This window comes from Myzus persicae, unplaced genomic scaffold, assembly GCF_001856785.1.
Source record: "Myzus persicae strain clone G006 unplaced genomic scaffold, MPER_G0061.0, whole genome shotgun sequence".
Taxonomy (NCBI): domain Eukaryota; kingdom Metazoa; phylum Arthropoda; class Insecta; order Hemiptera; family Aphididae; genus Myzus; species Myzus persicae.
This window is the reverse complement of record NW_019103557.1, coordinates 111,663-137,932: the sequence shown is the minus strand read 5'-3', so window position 1 is coordinate 137,932 and position 26,270 is coordinate 111,663. Positions and strand designations below refer to the sequence as shown.

Sequence of the window (26,270 nt, the reverse complement as noted above, 5' to 3'; positions counted from 1 at the left end):
ATCTATAAGAAGTATAATAAAGAAGTTTAAATGTATTCAAAAATTCAAAAATACTATAATTTTTTTTTTTTAATACATTTTTTTGTATGTTTTTCATTCGAATTTACTCTCATACATTTACCTGAAATAAACAACATTTTTAATAAGTACGTTCTATATCTTAAAATTAAACATTTTTTTTTTATTTTCTTTTTCAGGTAACGTAAGATTTGTTACACTTAAGGTACATAACTTATGTGTGTATGTCAATAAATTTGTTTTTTTTAAACTCTGTTAACTTTAATTTTGTCATTATTTCATAATTTTTATTAGTTGACAATATATAAAATTGTGTTAATTTATTAAATGATAACTAATGAGTAATGACTATCACCTGTTTATCATCTGTTAATGTTCTCATGCAAATCGATGTGTCACACCACTTTTTTTTAGACGGTGACTCGAGTGAAAGAAAAATGAGAAACCAGCACAACAACAATGTGGCTCTTCGATTTGTATAAGAAATGGTCAAAAAAAACTAGAGTTTATTTTTTACATTTAAGAAAATATTCTTAAAATAGTTCGGAAGAACCTAGATTTTAAAATATCTACGGCCAGCACAGTGAGATTGTATATACTAGTTAAATCATCAATTTTAGAACCACCCGGCATAATTACAGTTAACTGGATGATCCCAAACAAGAGAATTAAAATAGTAAAATATTTCATTCAATGAGGTTACTAAAAATTTAGTAAAATTTGGTGTAAAGTAAAAAAATCCATGTGAAGAATCGTGTAGTTAATTACTAAACTTAATTGTTAAAATTAAAATTTTTACCAATTTTCGACTACAAAATGTTGATGAATTTCTTAAAAAATTTACATGCACAAATGGATATTGCAGCTCACGAGGAACTTGGTAGCTCTTAAACTTTTGTTAAATAGTTTTCTAGCTTATTGTTTTTTTTAGAATCGAAGGTATACGTGTAGGGTATAATGATCCACTACACCTTGGTCATTGCATTTAGAACACCTTGTCTGATTCGTGTACACTATCTACCCTACACCCAGTATTATTTGCATTTTACACCATTAAAAATTGTATTTGTGAATAAAAAATTAATATAATATATTATATCATGTATAATAAACATAATTGTTTTAAACTAATGATACGGAAAAAATAAAGTCAACGATTAAAAATAATTTGTTGGTAGTTGTAAATAGTTTAATATAGTAGGTACTTACCTAAAGTTTTAACTGTAATTAATGTTAGAATATAATTATATAAAAGTTAAATTTTGTATAAGTGCTAGGGATTTCTTAAGAAATAAGAGTTTCCCATCCTATATACTTCATATTTTAACAAATGCTGTGTGTCATTTTGTGAAGATATACCCATTAACCGTAGGGGGGATCCTCCGCCCGGAAGAAAACCAGTTTTTCGCCGTTTTCTGGGTAGGGGCCTATATAAACTAAAAATGTAATTAAAAATAATGAAATTCATAAAAATAAAAAGGAAAAAATGTTTAATGAAATAAACTCTTCAAAATGGATATCTTCAATTATTTCAAAAAATTGAATTACGTAAATTAAAAAAAAAATATAGGATTACATCTACTCAGAGTGTCTAATAAAAAACAGATTTATGATGTATTAATTATCTCAAGAGATTTCGCAATGGATAAATTCTGGTGGGACACCCTGTATAAGACCGGTATCATTTACCTCCAAAAATGAAATACTATCAACACAATCCTCTGGACTACTTTTTTTTACCAAATATTTAAACTCAAAGTATATAACTCGATACAGTCTCTTGTCAGCACTATATTTGATATTAATTCTAGGAATATACTTTATATTAATTTTTTAATATAATATTATTTACTTTTGTATTCAGTTAACTATATTGTACTAATTTCTTTACCCATTTGTTTTTGTTATCTTAATCTCATCTTTTTATCATTATTATTTTTTTTTTTTTTTTGTTTTCTCCTTTTTTCTTTGCTTAATATTCTTATATATGTAAATACAGCACAATTACAGTGTAACACATATTGGGTTGTCGTGCTTTCTGTTATTATCAGACATATTCATCAATCATCAATCATCATACATTCATACACATAATTACATATTATCAGAATATATTTGTCAGCTAAAATATACAGCTCAAATAAACTAATCGTCTGGTAAAATACGGTTCTGCTAATAAACTTGTCTACGTTATTATTTTTCTCCTGAAATACAGATCGATAGAAATATTTTCGTTCATTTAAGCGCTCCCTGTTCCCGTTAGTTGGAAGACATTGTTGCCGCCGCCGATCAAGACTCTGTCGCATTTCAAGCGTGGATGAGGACGCCAGTTGCTGGTCAGGCCATTCCGCCATAAATATTATGTAAGTGAAATTATTATTATTTGTCCGACAACTTATCATACAATATGTGGTTTGTATTACCTTAGTATATCTATTTTTTGGATATTATTATTATTATTTTGGAGCATCCTGTATGGTTGTTATATTATATAGTGCATTATTGTTTATAATACCTAGTATGTGCACACTGTACGTTATTATACTATAGAGTAACCTCTCTTTTCCTTAGCATATCGCAAGTCAATTATATATCTTTCATTAAAAAGTAGGAGTGATTCGGCGCAACAAAGTACTATACACTTATTATAAAATATTAAAATATGCACATAATAAATACATTTTTTGAACCATATGTAGGTACTTTGAATCGTAAATAAACGATTTAAAAGATAGGCAATGAAGTAACTATAAAGTATTAATACTATTTGAACTTACTTATGTTTAGTCTTTTTTGTTTATAAAGATCTAGACTATCCGATTGAGATGGGAAAACTAAAAATCAAAAATTATAAATCGAAACACTTCCTTCAGAATAACTAAATAAAGTGTTTAACATTTTTAATATTTTTTAAACATCAAACAGTATTAAATTAATTAAAATATGCTTACTGTATTGATAACCTGTAGGTAATGAAAAAATCCTTTTAATTTTAATTTTATAAATATATCTACATTAATACTATAAAAATAAGATAAACAAACATTTGAAAACAGTACCATAAAAAGTGATAATTGTATGATTTATAATCAAATAACAATGTTATAATAATTTTAAATAAGTTCGGCCCGTTACTTTCAACATGAATATACTCGTCATTTTAATTGCCTAACGTCATTGTAAATAACAATGTTCAGAAAACTGTCATCGTTTGACAACCTATAGTCAACTTCATCCCATCAAAATAACAAAAAACTAAAGTTTTATCCCTCCCATCAGTTTTAATATAATTGCCTCCAACGATAATCAGTGATAATATTGTAATTGCCATGCTCTCCGCAAACTTCATGCCTACATAGCCTAATATAGATCACGAAGTGGGGATTCCGGCCCTACATATGTATATCAAAAACACATAAAACTCCTCAAAAATCAACATCGTTTCAACAGAAATGTTGGGACGTGGTAAGCAAGTAATTCAAATAACGAATACGTTTATTTTTCGTGTGGACTGTATTCCGAAATTATGTATATTAGTACACGAAATTAATACGATTGAATATTGATAATAAAGTACAGTGTAATATGCGGAAGACGCGTTGCGCACTAGTAGTGTGCTTTCCGTGGTCATTAGTCGTACTGAGGCCTACGTAAAATCGACTAAATAACGGACGTCTACTTCCATCTTTAAATTTGAGGGAAGAAAATTCTCTCTACATTATGGTGTTATTCTTATAATTAGACATAAGTACTCAACCTAAAACGTCTAAAAAACTAGTTTGAATTAAGACCGATACATAAACGCTAAATAACTCATTAACTTTATCACGGCAAGCAGCCAAATGAGTCACTGTGTCCTTTTAAATACATAGAGATTATGTTTAAAGTTCGATACATCGCACATTTAGATAAACTAAATTTAAAGTCGTTTGATATCTGAGTAATTGAGTACAATATTTATGTTATTTGAACTTACACAGCTGTGTAAAATTATATTCCCATTCACCCTGCTTTTTGTTTTCGTGTATAAGTGCCTCTAAAATAAATAATATTTATAAAAAGGTAGTTACTGTATGCTGTATGAAAAACACAATTAAAATAAACTGATTTACAGATACACTGATTAAATGTTTTTGCATTTACATTAGACAATGAATTGTGTTATAGCTCTACATTTTGAGATGATAATTTATTATTCTACCAGGTTAAAGTAGATTCAATGTAGAAGAGAGTGCGAAAAACTAATAATAAAATCCAAATGCTATAATTATTCTGTATCATACTAATAAAGTATAGAAATCAACATAAACTATGTAAACTTTACTTATAAAGCTCATGGTGATGACTGATGACCACGCAATAGTCTCCATGTTGAAGGGATCTCGTATACATGATTACCTAATAGTAAAACAAATCTTACGCAAACTATACATTTCTGGAGGCAATGTGATAGATATTGAAAGTGTTTTTTCTCTAACTATATTTTCAACGTAGATTTTAAACCACGGTGCACGGAGAGTTAAAATGTTCATGGTTCCTTTGTACCACCGTGTAAGGGCGCACTTAGGAAGGATATTTCAAAATTGGTATTATGAAAAAAATGCTCACCCGAGGATTTTGAGATTTACGATGGAAATTGAAATTGTATTTTGTTTATAAATGTATGTCATTATAAATAAGTTAACACTTTAATAAATTATTTATGCACGAATTTGCTTACTTCTACAATGTTTGGATGCATAATAATTGTATTCAAGTTGTCCGTTGTAACCTAAAATTAAAATGTTTAAATCACTTGTAGGATTCCAGTTATTTAAACATATTATATTCTGTTAATTGTAATATCGAATGACCTAACTATTGAAACTTTGATAAGTACGATACCTTGGAGAAAATAGTCATAATGCAGTTTTGTATTACAAATATTAATGTTAGGTATCTATTAAGAATATTTTTTATTATAATTCATATTATATATGATTTAAAGGTATTATATTTGTATTTTGTTTTTGTAATGTAGAAAATAATGTCCAAGCGCATTATGTATTGATCATATCGAATTTTATTAAGTAAGTATACTACCCTGAATAAATAATACATAATCAAATAGTAAACAATACAGAATACTTCAAAACAATTCCCTCGGATAATAATCATGTGGGTTATAACTGAACAGAATTTTTTATTAATTCTAAATAATGTTGAAATTTATGTATTTCATCGTTTGGCGAACATTATTCATGTAGAAAGTTTAATTTATCTGCAAAAATTGTTTAACAACGTAGACGTTTTTAACTCAATACAGTCACCGTTTTTACTAAATGATCCTTCATTGATAATTTAGAAGGAATATTTATAAATGTGATTTGTTTTGATATTAGTATAATACTATTTACCATAAATACTAGTATTTTTTTTATTTGTTGATGTTGCTTGTTAATACTTAACTGTTGAAACCAATTGTAATAAAAAAGTTTAAATAAAAAAAAAAATACTAGCATTTATAATCGATGGTAAAAATACTAATATTGTTTGTTGAATTAATATTTGAAAAAAATATTGCATTTGATAATATAGTGTGAATAGAATAAAATAATACTCTTACTGTTCTAAAAGTTTCAAGTCCGAACATTTAATAGTTATAAATTACCGTCAAACCACTCCATGTGTAACCAGTTGTAGGTACGTAAGTTAAATATAATTAATTTAAAATCCATAAATCAAACTGCTTACCGATGTAATCTGAGTATCAAGTCAACAGAAACATTTTCATTACATATTATATTCGTACATATTTATAAAAAAGATAATTATATTAATTTTTCTTTTAAACTTACTGTTTGATATCTTACACAGTTACTTATTATTTTTACAGTTTGATTCTTATGTTACATAATATTCATTTTATGAACATTTTAGGATGTCATTTCAGAAGTTGAAATTATGAGTCAAAAAACTAAATACTTTCTATGTGATTCTTTCCTGAATTGATTTTCACCAAAAGTTCAAATGTTTTTAGAATCTTAAAACGTCTAAGCAGTATCTGTCTCACACAGACACAATAATTCTCGTTATATTTATATCATTGTATTATATATAATATGTTAATATTATGTTATCAGAAAACGTTACTACGTTAGACGCCGGTGAACAGTTGTAGTTAATATCGACGAGCAAACAATTATTATAATCAAGTGCTCGAATCGCGGTAATTAAATTAGGTATGTTAAATTATGCTAATCGCCGAATTATTTTTTGTAACTAGTAAGCCCTAAGGAGATAGGTGATCATCATTCTTGTTTCATAACTTTTGTGGAGCGAATCGCCGGTTACTATTTATTATCATTATGGTCGAAGGCGCGAATCGATAGTTATTAATTATTATATTATGTTGTGCATGTCAAATAAATTATACAGGCACAGGAAGCAGCTAGCCAGCTGTGCACAACAAACTTGTTAGTTTTTTAATCATTATCTTATTATTATATTCTTTTTACTATAATCGTATTCATAATAGACGTGCACCGCAGTCAACAAAGCTTGTTATGGCTCTATATAAATGATAACACTCTTGTTATTAAATTTATTATATTATTATAATCTACTTTTTTTGCTCTATACTACTCTGTTTTGTTACACTAAGTTGTTACTATCGGACATCGGTATAGCTATAGTTAGCTGATCTTTATATGCAAAATAAAAATAAATGTACAACAGTCCTCTGAGATTTTAAGGGAATTAACTATTAAAATAAAAGTAATAAATAATTATTTAGAGTTAAGGTCAATATGAAACTAAACATTAAAGTACATGAAATTATTCAAGAAAGTAAAAACTTAAATATTATAATATATCATAATAATATAAAACAGTTGACATTTTTTTTTTTGTCAATAATTTTGTCACTCAATAATTCAAATTATGTAATGAAAAGTCCAAAAAAATTAACACTTTTCTAGATACTAAATGCTTATTGTTAAAAATCTCCTCCTACATATATGTAGGTATCATGTATACTGTATAGTTGATAGTTACTTATGAACAAAACTTTAGATTTTTCTATTCCTGAAAACAATTTTAAACATTATTTATACGTGTATTTAATTTTGATTTATTGCTAATTATGATTTTTTTTCTGTATGAATCTATAAAAAAAGTAAACTACATCTTAAAGAATACAATTTTTTATTGTATTGACAACTTCTTGATTTTATAGACATAATTAATGATTTGAAAATGGAATATTATCGGGGTATAGAGAATGTAACTAAAATATGTATATAATTTCATATCTATTAAATGTAATAAGGCTCTTAATCTTTTGTCCTTTTTATTGAGCCTTCAAACATTACATTTTACAGAAAAAAATGAATATTGCTAAATATTCTTGCAGAGGGTGGTGTAACTCAGCCACCTTGGTAGGCAATGTGCTAAAATTCGATTTGATGCATGCTTAAACCTGCTCTGCTTGATTAACCAATGTCAAACAAAAAATATTAAGTTCTACTAAAAAATTAAGAAAGTGTAACGGTCAAAATTAAACGACCAATATTGTGCATGAATCCGTCTCGCTGCGATCTCTGTCCACAACCAAAAAAAACTCTGGTACTGATATTTTAATCCTTGTATACACACCATGAACTAAGATACTATAGACTGGAAACGAATGTCTAAACAGCATTGCGGCCCAGTTTTGTTATGAACATTTTTTGGTTGGAGAAGTTAACGGATTGTGCTGTACCCTGGTGGTGAATATCATAAGCTATTAAGGAGTAATCTTTTTTGGTTGTGTATCCTGGTAACACAAATTTAAGATGGTCTACTTCAATCGTACATGGTAATAACTAATAAGTTATTATTTACTTATTAACTAATAAATTAGTACCTTGGGGGACAAAGTGGCTGAGCGGATAACGCGTCGGTTGCAACGCGCACCGTCGTCGGTTCGAACCTCGGTCACGGGCAGCACTTCTCTCCGGGAGGTCACGGTGTCTGGAGAGGGATGCCGCCATCCCCCCAACCGGGCATGGCAGAAACCAACGGGTGCCCACTTGAAATTCTGCCAAACAAACACACACGTGTTCCATAACCCTACAGTCCCAAAACCCTACAGTACTACAACCTACAGCTAATGGCCTCAGTTGCTGAAGCTTAATAAAAATAATAATTTAAAAAAAAAAGTTATTACCACCAATAACTAGGATACTATATTGTTGTAAACTTTTTTTTTTTATTATTAATATAATAAGACATTCCTAGCCTATATAGGCTATCTACGCCTATGGATAATTAGTAGCATTAATTGTTGACTATTTTTTTATCATGATAATAATTATGAGTAATAATAGCGATAATAACAATAGTAATATTTTAAGTTTGATCAGACATATAGACAATAACAATGGTGTGGAATTGTTGTAAACTAAATTAACATTATTTATGATTATTATTGTATGTTTACTGATTTCATTAAATATGGGTATTTTGTACTCAATTGCTGAAAACCATAGAGTAAAAATAATAATTGGAAATTATGGTTATTTGAAGTATATACAGGAAAAATATATGGATATTCGATAAAATAAAATAAAATAATAATAAAACAATTCCACATACTGGGATGAGGAGGTAACTTGGTATCTTAATTTTAATATAATACATATATATTTATAAACATTAATAAAATATTGTAAAACTTTTTGAAAGAGTACAATTTTAATAAACCAGCTGATAACTTTTTAAACCAATAGTAGAAACTTCAGTATCTTGATGAGAACTACTTGTTTGAATAAAAGAGCAACCTCCTTTTCAGGGTGAAAAATCAATTGTTTAAAAATACATTTAAAACTCTTTTGAATACCAGTTACATCTTCAATAGTTCTCTAGCGGTACCCTTTAAATTATGTTGCATAATTCAATTACCTACTACTACTATAAGCAAGCTATAATATAATTTTTTTAATTTTGTATACAAGTAGTTTAGCTCAATTACAGAAAATTCACATTCATTTTTTTTCCATATTGCTGCAGAAGTTGAGGAATAGCACTTTTAACTAAACTAAATCTAGCTCTAATTGGAAAATGTATGTCCTAAATTTAAGATTATTAAATATTGTAAATTATTGCTTATATTTTATATTTATTTCAGTTGAAGAATATCTAATCATTTAAAGCATATACAGAGTGTCCCGTGAAGATTTACTCATTGCGATATCTCCTGAAATAATGTAGATTTCATAATTCTGGTTTTTTATTAAGACTCACAGAGATAATCACTACAAATAATTCATGTTTTAATTTTTTTTATGTTTCGGTAAAAAAGTTAAAAAATATATTTTTTTTAAATAATTTAAAAAAAAAATCGAAGATACCCATTTTGCAGAGTTCATTTTTCTAAAAATATTGAAGTTTCAACATTTAAATTTTATTAATCTCCTGATTTTTAATCAATTTTTTAGTTAAAAGGTATAACAGCAAAAAACAGGTTTTTTTACGGGCGGCGAGTCCCCCTCTACAGCTAATGGATATATCCTCACGGGACACCCTGTATATATATTTTACGTCACTAAAAATGACAGGTTTTGCTAGCAATATTGTTTTATGAGTTTATATGAATAACGCCAATAATATCTTGTCTTTTTCAGGTCTAATGGAATATGGAGGTAATATATGGTATATTTTTACTTATTATTGAATTAGAAATAAATCAAAAGGGTACATCATAAATTCCTCAATTGTGTAGGATTTATTTTAAATATTGACATTTATAATAAATGAACAGTTAGATGTATTCTGATGTATCCAACTGCTGCATAGGATCAATTTTAAAATTCCATTCCCGTATGTCTTTCACGCATGTCAATTTCCTACACCTACATGCAACATTATTTATTTAGAAAAACAATAATAAAAATGATGCGTATGGCAAATATTGATGCATCATATTATTTTTGTCCAACATTGAATTTTTAATTATGTATAATATAAATTATATGATTATATTTTCATGTAATTTTGACTGCAACTTATATTATTAAACTAATAAAAATATTAACATAAAATATATACGAATAAGTCATTTGAATTGAGTTAGTTAATATTCAACATAAATTAATCGAAATTCTTACCGCCTTCAAAAACTGCATAAAATGGATATGGAAAAAATGTCTAAATTAGAAATTTTTATTTGAAATATTAAGATAATTAAAGCTAGGTTGTTCATTCTTTTTTTACCTTTTATTATTAGGTGTTTAAATATCAAATTGATATTGGAAAGACGTGTGTAAAAAAAGGATGTTGAATAAATGGGAGGTATCTCCAATTGGAGTTCTCTAGAACTGGATAGACAAGGATGCGAGCTTGGTTGTGAGACGCAATGGTCTTAAAGGCCCAATAAACCCTAAGAAGAAGAAGAAGAAGAAGAAGAAGAAGAAGAATTGTGTAACAAACGTAATCCAATAATAGTAGATAGTTTATTTGAATTATAATAATATTTGTATGAAAAATATTGGAATATTTTTGACTTGACAACTCTTATACAAAAATATAGTACTTATACAAAAACTGATATACCTTACCGATAATTTTATTGGAATTATCAAATGACAAATATGAAATTTACGTCCATACCTAATTAACAATCACTCAAAATTACTTACTAAAATTGTCCTTCAAAAATTCAATGTCCTCTTTTTGTAGTATTGTGCCTAAAAAAAGGAGGAGGAATAAGTTCTAATATACCTAATTCATTTGATTATCTATTCAGTTTTAATTGAATATAGCAGCGGTTCCCAAACTTTTACGACCACGGCACCCTTAAAAAATTGTTTGTGTTTCGCGAAACCCTAATGTCTAATCCAACTCAACTATAATTTTTGTAAATTAAAAAAGGAAAATCAATTCCTTAAACTCTCAAATCCAAATTATATTTTAATGATACTGTTAATGACTTTTCATTATTAAACTTAATTTTAAAAACAATTTTCAATCAAACATTTTTTAAACAACAAACATTAAATAAACATAATTTTCTCAATAATCTCCTACATCTAACAGAACCCTTGACATTGTCCCACGGAACCCTAAGGTTCCGCGGAACACACTTTGGGAAACGCTGGAATATAGGACTGTGGAAAATTCTTCATTGACTAATATTGTTTTATTTATACTAATAATAAAGGGGGATAACAGACTGTATTTAATGTGCAAGTGTCATTTTGAAGTGGAAATCCTCCATATTCTACAAATATTGATGAAATTGATGATGATCACGTTTAATATGCAATCATAATTTATGGATAGACAATTCAAAAACATCCAAAGTAAAGAAATTCCCTCTACAAGTTATTCCAACATAACCCCGAGAGATGTCCTAAATCTCAGCAAAGTTCACATAAGACGGTTTGGAAAGGACCTTAAAATACCCTCGTCAATGTCGATTCAGCATTATTATTTATAATATTAATAAAAAATAATATTAGTTGGTTAAAAAAAAAAAATTGTGGCTTACATTGCTCGAGCAGGACCACATTGACCGGGCAATGTACACAAGGGCATGTTACACTCGTAACATATACAATGATGGCTGTCAACAATGGCCAATTAGTTGGTTCAGCAAATCTCATCGTTACTGATGCGCAAAAAGAAAATAATGAATCGAGTGCGAACACATGAGGTGTAACACGTTTCCAACAAAAGTGTACCTTTCCGTTTTCCACCAATACTTGTTTCCACCAAATGAGATGTTAACCACTTTTCCACCAAGACAAGTTATATATACTACGCTTATAAGTTATATTAAAAGCTGTTAAAATGTAATAAAATAATATACAACATAATAAAAATGTACACATTAAAAAAAAAAAATAATTATACAATAATATGGTATAAAAGTTAGGGCGAGACATCTAGTAATATTATAACTGTGTTCCGGTATTAACCAATTATTTTGACCTATATTGTGTTTAATACAATATAACACACTAAATTTATTAATTAAAACAAAATATTGTTTTTAATTACTGGTACAAATTTGTGAAATCTATATCATAAAATTTTTTTAAAAAAATATCAACTAATTATATAAAGTAACATTTTACTATTATACAATATTATTAAATCATTTTTTTTTTTAAATTAAATTTATACATTTGACAATTTTGGCAGTTTTGACAATTTTGACTATTATAAACATCATTATTATTATTATAAGGTAACATATTATACATCTATATTATGTTATAAATTATAATGTTATATATTAATTTATTCTTTTTAAACAGCTTTTAATATAACTTATAAACGTAGTATATAACTCGTCTTGGTGGAAACGAGTATTGGTGGAAAAGGAAAGGTACACTTTTGGTGGAAATGGGTAATACCCAACACATGTATTGCATGACATTCAGTTGACATTTTGTGACACGTTTATACGTCTAATTCCACTTAATAAATATCTGGATTAACACTTTCAAAACGTTTAGAGCATATAGTAAATTGAAAACGCATTCTTGTTTGAAAATTGAAAGTAAAAAGTAAAGTTAACTTACTTTTTTCTTGTACAGTTAATATCTTATCAGCATCTAAAAATATTATATAATTTTAATTCTATTCATCTGTCTTAGAAAATTTTTTTTTGTTTTAGAGTTTATTTATTTTATTTTATGGGGTCACCTACTGCACAATTTGTCGGTTTTTACTACGGGAAAGGATACGGTTGGATAAGAGTACGTGTATGTGTGGCGAGGATTTGACACTTGGAACCTGGGAGGTCCCACATCCGGGAACTAGTGATTCCAATTGGTTCTGGCATTGAGAACACGTTAGTAACAGAAGCCAGACGCCGAGCCTCGCCGAACCACTATTTATTTATTATTACATATTTTATGATTATTTCATATTATACCTTCATAAGCATTGTTTCCAGTGATTATGTATCGAAATGGTTCTAATATAAATTATATTGTAAAATTGTAATATTGTATAAATGTTTTGAAAATAAATATGAAAATATAAAAAATTGTAACTCAACGGAAGACAGCCCCAGGGCCAAGAGACCAATAGACCAAACTAGTAATTTTTTTAATTTCATTTGAATAATAATTTTTTCTAATAAGTATTTTATGAAATATTGTGATTTCTTATTTTAGATTCAGTAATGAGATATTTGTAGATATTAATTTTACAAAATTGTAAAAAATTATGTGAATGTTTACACAAAACCAATTTTGACAAAATTGATATTATTTTTTTAGTTTTACTAAAACCTAATAACCGTAGGCACTTGACATTTTCAACCAGTATTCTTATTACTTTTATTCATAAAATGTAAAATTTGACTAATTTTGAGCTATTTATAGTCATGAGAAACTTTTTGAATATTGTACATTTTTTTTTAAATTTTTGTCCATAAAAAAGTTAGAAAATTCAAATGAATCTTAAAATACTTAAAAATATCATTATTAACTCAGACGATACCCAGGTTTTGAGTCAAAAAAATATATTAGTAAAAAATACAAAAAGCCAATTGTCTTAGACAAGTTTTAAATGTTACAATGGCTTCGAGATGTAATTACAAGAAAAGTCGTGATCTAAAAATTTGGGTTGAATCCTAAACAAATTCAAAATGTCAACATTAGTGTACACTTAAAGTTCTAACATTTAACGAATTCAACAGATTCATAATTTTTAATTTTTTTTGACAAAGTGTTTACGGTTATTAATGTATAATAATATTAATTTCATAAGTGTACTGTTATAAGAGCAACTATATAAAATAATTAAAATTATATAAGCACTAACCTATATGAACATCAGTAGTCTGTGTTGGGTGCTTTGCTGAAAAAGTTACATAATAGGTAATTACTAATTACTATACTTCGCGCTATAATAAATAATATATATAAAATCGTCTGATCGATATATATGATAATATACGTCTGATCACGATGAAACTTTGGGAAGTTGTTGAGTACCTACACTTCTGCGAAGGTTTCTGGAATACTACAATCTGAACTGAGTTACACCAAAACCGAGATAGGTACATTAATTTTTATTAATTGATCATTTTTTTTTCCGGCCGCAGTCAATTTATTACATTGTTATACAGCTTTATTAAAAATTACACATTGTATCCAATCCACCGTTGGTTGGATTAAGTAAAAACGACAAACTTGGTATAACTTTGAAACTTTTCACTCAGAAATTATGCACTGTCATGCGAGCCTCGTGGTATATTTTCGGAAAGCTATTTTTACTGTTGGCACAATCACAAACTAGTCTCACGGGCAACATTGGATGGGACTGCTATAATATAATATGATCGAATGTGTCCAGACTGATTGACTAACACTAACTGATTAACGTAGGGCATAAACAAAGATGGTTTAAACCGTGCAATTTTCACGGCACCTCCAATATACCACCATGATACATGTCGACTCTACCATGCTCAGGACTAAATCCATTACTTTTAACTTAATCCCTGTTTAAAATTTACCTACATTAAAAACATTAATTTACTAAATAAAAAATTTACGGGTTCATTATTTTCTGTTTTAGATAAAAAAAAGTTCATCGTATAATAGATTTTCAAAACATTGATTTAATTTTAAGTTTACCATTTTCAAATTTATTTTTAAACACATCGTTTTTAAACTTTTCTGGAAATAACAAAAGATTTATATGTTGTATTAGATTAGGTGCATATGTAGTTATAATTTATAATTTATAATTCTTAATACCTATGTTGATAATCAAAGAACTAACGAATTTTTTTTATCTTATAATGTGTTATAACTAGGGTACAAGACTAGTAGCTCTAAAAAGTACTATGTATATGCAAGCACTTTTGCTCTTAAAAACCTATAATATGCAATATGCACAAAAAATGTTTGTAACGATTAATTTAAAAATATTAATAATTCAAAAAACACCTAAAATAAGAATAACAAATATCTTTATAATTTAATTTTAGGTATGTTATATCATCGGCATATAAACAAAAAAAAAGTTTTAGATTCAATGCAATTTGTACTCATTGAATCACAACAATAATAAAATAGATTGCAAACTGAAAGCGTAGTTGACAGTTTAGAAACCGAATGTGAAATTTGATTAATCGGGTATCTGTGGCTGTAACATGTATGGCTGTGTATATCGGTCATATTTTGTACCGTGGCAATAAATTATTTATCTATAAGCAATATTAATTAACAGAAAATGAATCTAACAGGGCAACATTAAGCACTTCTTCGAAACGACGAAACCCATGTGTTATATTACGGTAAAAATGAAAAATAAATTCAACTCCCCCAAAAATAATAAGAAATCATTGATTGTAAAATAGTCAAGTATTTAGAACTTTTATAACTATTATGACTTATTTTTGTATGATTTGGTTATGTTATTAGTTATTGCCTAGTTAACTAAAATATGATGTATGAAAAAGTATAAAATGAAAAAAGCAAAAAATCTCAAAATAGGTATATATTTATATGCAGAATACACTTGTAAGACTAGTTTCGTCTTAGCACAAAACATGTTTGTGTTTTATTCCACTATTTTTGTGATTGTGTAAAATAAATATGTGAATGCTACAAATCCTATATGTTCCCTGTTATAACTAATATTGTGTTAACCATTTTAATATGTTAACCTTTAGGTTTATGAATAATATTTCTGCATATCAGTAGTTCAATACTATTATTTTTATGAAAACACTTCTTATTTATACGGGTATTTTATTTTTTGAAAACTTACGAAAACATCTGTAAAATTGTCGGGTATAATATTGATTTTCTGTTTTTTCCGGTCCTTCTTCTAGTTGTAACAATATTTTATCTGTTAAAATAATATGGATATTTAATGTTTAAAATGTACTAATTTCTTGGGCTTATATTAATTCCGCTTAACATGTCGTTTTCGTTATACAACCAATGATCAATATTGTGCTCCTGCTCCTTCATTTTCAGGGTTCATAGACCATACTAAGATAAATTACAGACGTATAGTATTTATTTTATCCAATAACACGAATAATTATATTTTTATTTTAATGCAACGAACATAAACGTCAATAATACATATTTTATAATCTAATATTCTAATATATTATACTCTATTCAGTCTATTCAGAAAAAGAAAGGTACCGGGCGGCGATCGGCTTTCTTTGGCTGTGGTGTGGTGTTTCTCACACCAACATTGGAGCACGAGGCAGAGATTCGAAAAGAAGCCACGCTCATGGTAAACCCAATTAAACACTAAAATATATTAAAATACAAATTTGGTTTTAAGCGCAACTGATCCTTGGTATTTTTTAATAATACCCAAAGATGGTATAAATAGAATAGATATAAAGATGGTATTATACGTACGCATACGTATAATACTTATTGTGGGAACTGCATGGTTAGATATAACGTGCTTATCATATTAGCTAGACCCTAGATTGCTTGACTTGCTTCATTATATACGTTTAATTTATTTTCATTTTGGATTTAATAATGATAATAATTGAAAAAACGTATTGTATACTAATTAAATAATATTAATAATTTCCATACCTATTGCTGCAATTTGTTTCTGTTTGATTTTGTCTAAAAAAAATCAACTAAAATAAAATATGTTAAAACATTTTTGGTGTTCCATAACTAATTATCAAAAGAACTTGTATTTGATTGTAAATAACAAACTATTTCATTTAAGGCATATTTTGATATCTTGATTATTCTTAAATATTAATATACTAATTATGTATTATTATATTTAAGTATATAATTATTATTATTGAATATTCATACAACCACACTACAATCAGTAAATTGAACATTTTTTGTTATAGTTGTGCTATTAAATACTTGTAAAGTTGTAAAACACCATTACAGTATATAAATATATATTTATTTACATAATAATAATTCTTCTTAATATAGTAACAGTGGTATATTAACAGGTTTTATTGCAATACATTTTTGATTTTGATTTTCTTAATGAAATTGCATGAATGTTTGATGGCTGTATCGTTTGAAGTGATAGCTATCTGACGTCCAGCGTTAGACCCTGGGGGAGATAATTAACATGACCAATGGGGCATGTCGACTGGATACGGGTAATAAATCATATAATATAAGGGAAACGGCAAGTTGAATAATAATTAAAGGCAAAAGTTCATATGTTAAATCGAGTCTATCATTGCTCGGAAATATTATAAATGATGGGCACTATGAGGGTATGTCATAATAATACAAAATAACGCATATGATATTAGTTATTTCAAAATCATCGTTTATTTGTTAATCGTTCGATTTTAGTGCTGTTATTTGTGATATATTTTGATTCATTTTTATAGATCATATTTTATTCCAGTATTTATATTTTGTTATTTTGAATTATCATATATAATATACAGGGTTATTCAAAATGATTCATTCGATTTCAGATGCTCATATAATTTTATTTTTTAGATTCAGAACAATATGGTATACATTAGATAAAAGAAAAATATGTCAAGTTTAATTAACTGTACCTATCAATGTTCTATGTGAACTCCTTTGGTTATACGAATAGCATCTAGTCGTTCCACTTAATCATCGGATACACTAGGTCGGCCTGTGCTTTTTCCTTTGCACAAACACAATGTTTCTTCAAACTGCTTGTAGTACCATCGACGTATACTCCGAGTAGTGTGTGCATCGATCCCGTAATGATGGCGAAAATCGCGTTTCACAGTTATTGTCGATTCACGCTTCGAAAAACGCTACACACAAAATGCTTTGTGGTGTCCGGTCAACAAATTTGGGGAAACTAACTTGTCGCCGTACGCGATTATTTTAAAATAATGGATTAATGACATTTTAAAACTTGAGAATATCCTCTATTAATTGGTATATAATTTGATGAGATAAAGTCTATTAGTAACCATTATATAGCCATTTTAAATGGGATGAATCATTTTGAATAACCCTGCATAAATAGAAATCCCTTCCGAGCATGCTGCGTTGCGCATTACTAATGTAGGCCAAAACATCAACAAAGTACGATATATCCAGGAATTCGGGAGCAGGGGATTTCTATGCTTACAGTTATAGTGCTGTTTGATCTGAGGTTGACTTATTCTTGGCAGAAATTTCATTGGGAGATCTTCTAGCGGTAAAAATAAAAATAGTCCACGGGATGTTTAACGACTCACTAAACCAAATCGGGTTATCTAGTTGCGGCCACAATGTGACTTGCAGTATTCTTCCAGACCTTAAGAGGTGGGTGGACATAAATCCAAACCCCTAGTTTCATGTCACACAAGCTCTTTCTAGACATGAATGCTCCACATATTACTTTCATAGGATGGGACACGCTCCTTATGTGACGTACTTACACTGATAGCGTCCACAAGGCACAGCTGAACAAACTCTATGCGATTGCCCATAAAGAGAGCCATCACGGCAGGCAGAGAAAGATTTTTTCTGTGGAATAAACATAGCTGAGTTACGTTTGAGGTCTACTGTGAGGCTCCATGAATATAACATACTAGGATGTCAGTTTCAGGCATGAGCAACACACGTCCACGAGCAGCGCAGTCGATGATATAGTGGAGGACGTATTGCATCCAAATGAGTGAAAAGAGGGAAAAACGGTAGTGAGAGTACATCATTAAGGAGCTTCTCTAATGACGTCTCAAATAAACATAGATTATAATATGTAGACAAGGAAAAAATCTACATAGGTAAATTACAGTAAGTATCTAAATATTAAGTACCTATTTTAAAATTATTGTGTCATTTAAATCTTAAATTATATCATTAAACCAAAATAGTACCATATTTCTCACTAACTATGTAATTATTTTGAATTTGAGTGCACAATTCATTTTATTCCTTATCAAAAAATAAATATATATTTAATTGAATAGAGACATGGACTACTACTTACTATCCTTGAATGAACTCAAAAAAGGTACTATAACATTAATAAATATGTTTTTAATTATTTTCTACAATTAACTTCATACATAATGTTATGTATGTATGTATGTATGTATGTATGTATGTATGTATGTATGTATGTATGTATGTATGTATGTATGTATGTATGTATGTATGTATGTATGTATGTATGTATGTATGTATGTATGTATGTATGTATGTATGTATGTATGTATGTATGTATGTATGTATGTAATGTAATGTATGTATGTATTTATAACGTTATATTTTCAGTTTTATATAAAAACTGAATTAGAACCAGGAAGAAAATGTTATGACTTACAAATTTTTTTAATTAATTTTTAAGTACAAAAACTAACTTACGCGGGAACCAACTAACCGAAGTATCATTATCTGCGGTACCTAATACAAAATAAATAACTTAAATACAAATGAAAAAACACAAAGAAATAGTGAGTAGTTTATTAATTTGATCGTACAAATCGTCATGACTGATGCTATAAACCTGTTTTGAATGTCTATTTTATTTTTTTTGTTTAAGAGAGGTTTCGTAGGAGGGTGTGTGGTAAAAACAACACCTGAAACATAAGGCTGAGCATGCCTAAGCTTATATTAAAATAAAATAGTCTTATGAACAATATCATATACAGTTGCAAACAATGTAAGAATGCCAACTTTCTATCCAATATTAATATTATTAATTAAGTACCTATGGTTATGATAAGTAACCTATCTAAAGGACATTTATGCAACTCGATTCAAGCCAAATTAACATTGTAAATAGAATGTCAACTGTGAAATTGTAAAATGTTTAAATTTAAACTAATGGCCTTAGATGCTGATGTTATTTAGATCAAGAAAATAAAAAGAATGCCGAGATGTAACATTATACAAATTATAATTGTTAAGTTGATAAAAATTGTTAAGATTAATACAATTTAAAGTGTCGACGCCAATTAGAATGTTAATTGCCCCTAGACTCGTCGGCCGTACATCATTTGCGCATCGTCTGTTTACCTGTGCCAAAATATCGTACATCATTTGCGCATCAGCGCTAATTATCGTTTGTGTATTGTCCGTTTTACCTGCACCAAATTATTATACATCAAATGCGCATCAACATGCTGAACAATAGAATTGTTATTAATTGTTTATAATTCTTAATTTGACTTACTTCGTGTTTTTCTATCTCTGAATCCGTCAATTTGAGATGCGTATGTTCTCCACGTATTTCTATACCGTTCTTCGATGTTCATCAATTTTTATTGAGGCATAACAATTTTTTTTTGGACACATAAATATCATTTCACAACTTTTTAATATTTTTCTTTCAGTGTAAAAATAATTTTGGAAAATGATTTCAGATTTTCCTCGATTTCAATTAATAAATTTTAATTGGCTCATTTTTAAATTAATAATATATGAGAGCCGTACAACACGTGTTGTTAAAGTCGTACGTCCCGGCAGTGTGTCAGTATCTCGTTTGATGTACTTTGCGATAAAAATCGATAAAAATCGATTATATCTTAGTTATGTTATTGCTAACTATAATGATAATCCTACACAATATTATCTCAATATTCTCAGCTTATCGGCCCATTATGTACCATCGCTGCCATCACAAAATCTCTCCATTTCTCTTTATCATATGCGTCGTCAAACATATTTTAAAACAGAAATATCTGTACAATATTTGAAAGTTGATGAATGAATTTCAAGATCAAAGTTAGAAAACAACTAGCACTTTTGGGTGTACACCTTTTTTACAATTCTATTGTTAAATAATATTGATGCGCAAATGATGTAAGACCTTTTAAACGGCTGATGCGCAAATGATATATAACCCAAAAATCGAACGATGCTCAAATGTCTTACAAAAAAGGTCTAAATTAACAATAGCGATGCGCAAATGACAACCGGCGGATTCGTCACCACCTCATCAGCGGTCTGCCACACACACACACACACACACACACACACACACACACACACACACACGCATAACTCAGTGGTAATAAAATAGGTGTTTAGTATACAGCTATATAGTTTTCTTAGTTTTTGTGTTTTTTTGTTTCGTACCGAAACCAAACCTCCACCACAAACGTCACCATAAAGTTAACAATACAATCACCCAAACCGCCTATCAACACCAATAAGAGGAAGTATCATCGCCGAGACCACAAAGCTGTTTTGGGATCACTGCCGTAAAAACCATTTAATTTTTTTATACCTATATATTTTTAATCTATTTTTTGTTTGTTTGTACATTGTTGTCTTGCTGTCCTTCGTTTCTTGGTTCTTATAATTTTAAGAACTGGCCAGTAATGCTATTGTCTTTAGTTTAAGTCACACCTTAAAAGATATTGAGAATTACCTATACAGGGTGATACATTTAAGAGGGTACACTACTTATCTCAAAAAGTATCAAATTTTTTTTTTAAAAACTTTTAGGTTTATGTTTTTCTAGAACTGTACAATATTTAAATTTTTTTCACCCTTACATTTATTGATGAGACCACTATCAACTTTTGATTTTCAAATAGGAACATAATATGCTAAAAAAGTCATAAATTAATGAAACTATTTTATTTATTATTATTACTTATTTTTCGTTTTTTTCCGGTTGCGAGATACAGCTCCTCAAAGTTTGGTGGTTTAAGGTTTTGATTGTAATATTTATTTATTTGTAAAGAAAAGGAGCTTTAAGTGATGAATTCGATACCGTTAAATAATTCTATGGTTCAACCCAAGGTAAAAATGAATAAATGATAACTATTGTACTTTGAACCCAAATAATTTATTAACATATCGGCTTATTAGACACACTGAAGTACGACGAATGATTAGTAGAAAACTGGTTATTTGGATAGCTGGATATTTGTAGCACAATTGACTATAACACCTCCTTAAACAACCAAACTTTGAGAAACTGTATCTCTCAAATGAAATAACTGATAATAAAAATGTTAATGTGAAAATTCATAAAAAAAAATTGTATCGATAAATGTCCTTTTTATTATGTATTCTCATTATAAAATCAAAAGTTGACAGTGGTTTCACCAATAAATATAATGGTGAAAAATATTTAAATATTAATCAGTTTTAGAAAGCATAAATCTAAAAGTTATAGAAAAATTCAAAAAAACTTAATACTTATCGAAATAATTAGTGTACCTTCTTAAATGGATAAACTTGTATATTGCAGTTATTATTTCCCCAACTACTTATTCTGTTATTCACTGTCGACGAATACCAAAAACCCGAAATTACCGTCTACTATAAAAAAGGATAGTCGACAATAAGTGAAAACAATAATTATTGAATTATAATTATTTCAACAAATATAACATCATGCAATTCCACACAAAACAGGCAGAACTTAAATAATAAAATAAAATAAAATATAACGTAATCAACCAAATAAATACCAAGTTATTATTTTTATTTAATTGATATGGAATATAAATACTTAAATATTTAATTATTTCACAGACATTTTTGATTAAATTATGTTTAATAATACTATAGCTATACATAGGTGGTAAATGGTTTTATTCGTATTGTTTATATTAATTCTGATAAAAAATGATCGATAACATACTTAAAGCTTTTTTTATGAGGCCAAAAATGTTCTCAGGTGAATCTGGAATATAATTATATTACTGTATAAGGAGTTATTTATATGGGTGGATAGGTACCGTTCCTGATGAATTTGTATTGTTTTCTATTAAACATATTATGTACAATTTCTTTTTTGTATTTAAGTGTAGACTATTAGAAAAGATTTACTTTTCTATCGGAACGTTGTCACTATACACTGTCCGGCGAGAGAACTCGCTGATTCTGCGCATCCCCCCAAGTTGCCGGCCATGCTATTGAAACCGGTTCCCTATGGCTGGGTGTGGTGTAGGGATACGCAAGGCACAGACAGAAATTATACATATTACTATTAATATTTTATTAAATTATTTGTATTTACAACCAAGTAATATCAATGTATAAAACCATTAAAACCAACAATTTCAACTGATAACAGCTAAGTTATTTCAACAGTTAATTTAGCTTCTAAGTTTTGAAATGATTCGAAAATTAATTAACTAATTAGGATAAAAATAATAAAATTAATGAACTTTTTAGCTTGTTTAAACTTTTTAACTAGCCAAGGCCCCACCACTTTTTCAATACTGCATGAAAATAAGCATTCGAGGACCAGACACTCGAGCAGGCTAGCATGTTATATAGACTTTTACTCACGTAGAAGAGGAGACAGAAGTGCTTTTTGTGAGTGTTTATTAATCGTTGTTATTATATTATTTAACTACGTTGCGAAATATTTTACAATAGTTCATGATTCATGTAATATTTTTAAATTATAATATTGTAATAGGTAATACAATATTACATAACTATTTTTATACAGCTTTATATAACGCCTAAATACTAGGGAATATGATATTAATGATTCGTTATAATGGCTTTTGGCGAATAAGAGTATTATAATATTGTGTATTCAGTATTTTAAATAATAAGTTGACCCACTTTCAAGCAATACTGTTGAGGTCTTGTCGGAATGGTTTTTAGCTGGAAAATAATATTGATACAGTTTATAATTTAGAGAGCAAAGACATAAATATTTATAACTAGATATTAAAAATGCATATATTTAAATTTGATAAACTTGTTTTTTTATTTTATAATTTTACCTATTGTCGTGTGTACTTTGTTTAATAATTAGGAACAATTTACTTTTATAAACATCATTATTTGGATCAAGGGACAAAAAGAAATTAAAATTGAAAAGAAATAAACACTTTCTGATGACTCGGATTAATTTAAATTGTGTAGAAGTTTAATATAGGTAGGTACTCATTCTTTAAATATTAAGATTAAAACATTTCTTTTTTGTTTTTCATTAATATAAATACAAATATAAATATACTTAAAAATAAAAAAAATATTTCCTCAATAATAAAACTTTTATTAGGTAAGTACATACTTGCGCATTTTATTAATTCTGTAATTGTTTTATGGAATCTGTTAACTTGATATTGATGAACTAAAATACAAATTGATGTAATTATTAGTTATCATTTAAAGCACTTGGGCAACTATAGTAGTGTATAAAATAAAATATGATGATTGATGTAAAGCCCAGTAATTGCTCTTATATCAGTGCAATAGTTGTTTACGATTTGTATACTCAAAAATTGTCTTTAAGTGACCTCAGGTCATTATACACTTTCATAGAAAATATTTATCCATCTTCAATAACAAAGAATTCTCAAACACTTATATCAAAGTCCAAGGTGCTTTTGGCTTTGTTCTTATTGGCACTTCGTAGGCCATTTTACCTCATTGGATGCCCTACCCATATTGTACAGTGTACACTGTACAGCTCCCACTATTTAATAAAATAAATTTCGTTTCCTCTGTTTCGGTTCATCAGATAACCGTTCAACATTCACTGGTCTCCAATGGGGAACTTCTCTTAGTCACATTTCCTTCAAACATGAGTATTATTGAAACGAATCTGTCAAGGTTGGGTATCAACGCCTATATTATGCTGATGATATGTTGATTTTGTCTTCAAACAAGGATATTAATCTGCAATAGATCATCTAAACTAGTATAATAAAGATCTTATAACCATTTAAATTAGTGTTTAAAAAACAAAAAAGAAATTAGTCAACTTAACAATGACAACTTAATTTAATTTATTTTACCGCTGTGAACCAATAACATTTTAGATAATATAATATAAATTATCTATACAAAATCTTCATTAATATCTAAGAATTATTATTAACACAGTACGAAATTTAACTTCAAACAAAATTAATTATTTACCTGCATATTCCGGAAATTTATAATGATGATCACCTAAATTTAATAAAATAATTAATTTTGTCCATTTGTTAAATAATTAATTTACGTACATCTATATTAGTAGAAATAATTAGTATTAACATAAAGTTAAGAACACTTATTTTAAAGATAATTTTTTTTATGTTTATCTTATTTGTAATAATTAAAGGGCATACAAGTCCTGTATCCAAATATGACAATAATATACTGTGTCTTAAAAGATAATGAGGAATATAAAATAAAAAATAATACAGAAGAATTTAATATGTAGCAATATGAAATAAAAGAACAAAGAATAGTAAAAATTATTTTCTTTAATATGTTTATATCACAGGTTCATAATTAAATACGTTGTGGGATGAAAAAACAGAAATAGAAGACGGTGGATATTTTAGTGGCTATATATATATCAGAGACTGTCCTAAAATTAGGCCCCGGTCTTCGAAATGCAGATCAGCATTCAGCACACACAGGAGCAACTTTTGTACAGCTGAAGTTGAGGGGACGTCAAGGTCATCGAACGTTTGTTTAGCTGAATCGACCACCCGCTCGTCGAATCGAAATTCATTTTTAAGATCTTTACAGTTGAATTGAAAGTCGTTACTGGTGCGTCAGACTTGTTGGATCGAGCGCCAATCGAATGCGTATATTGTGACCTAATATCGCAAACGACCAATACAGGTTATTGAAGTTTGGTAGTCTGACACTTCAGGTCGTTGAGATTGTCACTGATGGCCGAGAACTGTACTCGACCACCGCCCACGTTTCGCAGCTAAAATCGTGGAAGATCGTCAGTTCACCAGGCGACGAAGAAGTGGAGTTCGGCGAGGAGGTAGAAGTACCCATCCCAGGGGAAGTCTATACCAACTCGTCAAAGACGTCTTCCTAACCGTTTCATATAGATCATATTATAAACATATGTTTAGTGGTTTTTTTTTACGTAATATGTTCGTATGAATTAATATTAGTTTTAGTTTAATACGCCGAATCTTGGGAAGTATTCAAAGTATAAATGTATTATTATATTATTGTTGTTTTTCCTTTTTTTTTATAAATAGTATACTTTTTTCGGAACAATAAGCTTTTCTCCTCTTAACCGACCCGGTCGAGGACGATCCTAAGGAGTGAAATGGCCGAATGTTAGCGCCTTTATTTTGTTTACTTGTATGAGGCCACACTGGCGTCGTGTGCCTACATTGCCAGGTTATGCGATGGTCTTAACATACAGTGATAGCGCAGGTGAAGACCGGCCCAAAGGCGTTCCTCGGCCTGGGCTATCAATGCGGTCATTCTCACCAAAACGGCAGTGTTCAGCTTTCGTTTCTCATCGAAGACAATAAGTAGGTACCTCGGTCGGGTCTTCTTCAGTACACTTGTCGGCTGTGTGTTTTAGTTTATACGTTACCACTGTCACCGTCACCCGTCATAAAATCAAAACTATTTGTTAGT

General features: G+C 28.6%; 2 long non-coding RNA genes across 2 annotated transcripts; both read left to right on the top strand.

Moving 5' to 3' along the window:
- Positions 1 to 1,985: 1,985 nt before the first annotated feature.
- On the top strand, positions 1,986 to 12,721 carry LOC111034756. The gene is made up of 5 exons (XR_002604581.1): positions 1,986 to 2,381; positions 5,039 to 5,087; positions 9,663 to 9,680; positions 10,265 to 10,467; positions 12,662 to 12,721. It is a non-coding gene; the product is annotated as an uncharacterized LOC111034756 (long non-coding RNA).
- A 9,728-nt stretch (positions 12,722 to 22,449) lies between these two features.
- On the top strand, positions 22,450 to 25,765 carry LOC111034767. Its single transcript, XR_002604583.1, has 2 exons — positions 22,450 to 23,237; positions 25,156 to 25,765. It is a non-coding gene; the product is annotated as an uncharacterized LOC111034767 (long non-coding RNA).
- Positions 25,766 to 26,270: the final 505 nt, after the last annotated feature.